Below are 1,716 nucleotides of genomic sequence, written 5' to 3'. Positions count from 1 at the left end.
GGACTCTATTTTTTAAGAATGGAAATCTGTATATCTTGTGCTCAAAGACTATCTGCTCTACTGGACAGTGGTAATGTACACTGATACTTTTAAAATTGTGAAGATACTGAATAAAATGTCACAAGAATGCTTCTTGCACTTTGTGAGGACTTGGAACTACCGTTTTAGTCTCTAATGGCTCTGGCAGAAATTGTGGGAAGAACAGCAGCTGATGTGAAGCCGGAAAGTCAAGAGCAAGAAACACATTGAGATTGAGACAGAACTTGACATTGCACAAGTCATACTTAAGTAAGTGCCAAAAATGACCATTCAGAGGCCAGTAGCCCAAAGATACTTGGCTTCTCTTTTCATTTTTAATCATTTTGTTCCAAGTACATGTAAACAATACCTAATTGTAGGAAAGCCGGGAGACAAATTTTAGCTATAAAGAGTATGTAAAAGGGTAAAGGAAATTCTGATGTTAATAAGGGAGAATGAGGCTGAAGGAGTAGTATTTGAATAGCCTCAAGGGACAAGAAAGAAAATAGACCAGCAATCCTCAAGCATAACTGAGACATGGAAGGAAATTAGGAGAAAAGTAAAAATTTAAAAGAGATACTAAAAATAACAAAGAAAATGAAGAACTAAACAGAGAGAGAGAGAGAGAGAGCACTGTGAACATATGAAACAGTAAACCAACAGAAATACTTCAGGTAATTGACTTCTATGAAATCAGTATTACCCAATTGGCTCATTGTATTACCATACATTTGGCATGGTTAAACTCTTATTTACAGAATCAGTTGTTATTATGAGTTGTTACTATCTCTGATTTCATTTCTGAAAAAGAAAGTAAGTTTCTAGTTATTATAGCAATAGGAAAACAAAAAAAATGGAGAAAAAAATGTATTTTTGTTCTTGCGGTGAAAAACAGTCTCTTCACTCCAGCACTCTAATTCCTGGGGCCTGGAGGTGTTTGTTTGTTTTGAAAATTTCCAATTTTGTAAAATGTTATCAGCATTTAAAACAATGTTTTAAATATTAAAACCTATTATTTTTATAAAATTATTGAGAGAAAATTATTATTTTAAGCTAGAGTTCCTCTTTTTTCTAACTTTAACAGAGTTGTAATAATTTGAAAACTATATGCATAAAGGAATCCAATTTTACATTTATTTTTTTTTTTTTCATAGAGTCATAGAATGGTTAGAATGGTAAGGACGTTAAAGGTCATCTAGTTCCTGCCCTCCTGTCATGGGCATCCAGCCCCATCAGGCTGGGTCTTTAACACTTCCAGGGGATGCGGCAACCTGTTCCAGTGCCTCACTATCATCAGAGTAAAGAATTTCTTCTTAATAGCTAATCTAAATCTTCCCTCTTTTAGTTTAAAGCTATTATTCCTTGTCCTATCACTTTATTCCCTGACAAAATGTCCCTCCCCAGCTTTCCTATAGGGCTCCTTTAGGTTCTGGAAGGCCACTATAAGATCTTCCTGGGGCCTTCTTTTCTCCAGGCTGAAGAATCCCAAATCCCTCAGCCTGTCTTCACAGGAGAGTTGCTCCAGCCCTCTGATCATCCTCGTGGCCCTACTCTGTACCCACTCTAATATGTCCATTGCCTTCTTGTGCTGGGGGCCCCAGAACTGAATGCCAGGCTCCAGGTGGGGTCTCACAACAGCAGAGCAGAAGGGGAGAATCAACTCCCTCAACCTGCTGGCCATGCTGCTTTTGATGCAGC

The 1,716-nt window shown here is 37.6% G+C and overlaps 1 long non-coding RNA gene across 1 annotated transcript in view; it reads left to right on the top strand.

Moving 5' to 3' along the window:
• Positions 1-663: 663 nt before the first annotated feature.
• The window catches only part of LOC309879013, a 4,634-nt gene continuing 3,581 nt past the window's right edge, over positions 664-1,716 (top strand). Inside the window, exon 1 of the long non-coding RNA XR_014317644.1 lies at positions 664-692. This is a non-coding gene — a long non-coding RNA (uncharacterized lncRNA). The remainder of the gene's footprint in view (positions 693-1,716) is intronic.

The sequence above is a fragment of the Aythya marila genome (genome assembly GCF_965140915.1).
Source record: "Aythya marila genome assembly, chromosome: 1".
NCBI classification, from domain to species: domain Eukaryota; kingdom Metazoa; phylum Chordata; class Aves; order Anseriformes; family Anatidae; genus Aythya; species Aythya marila.
The sequence above is the reverse complement of the archived record's forward strand: the minus strand, read 5'-3'. Positions and strand labels throughout refer to the sequence as shown.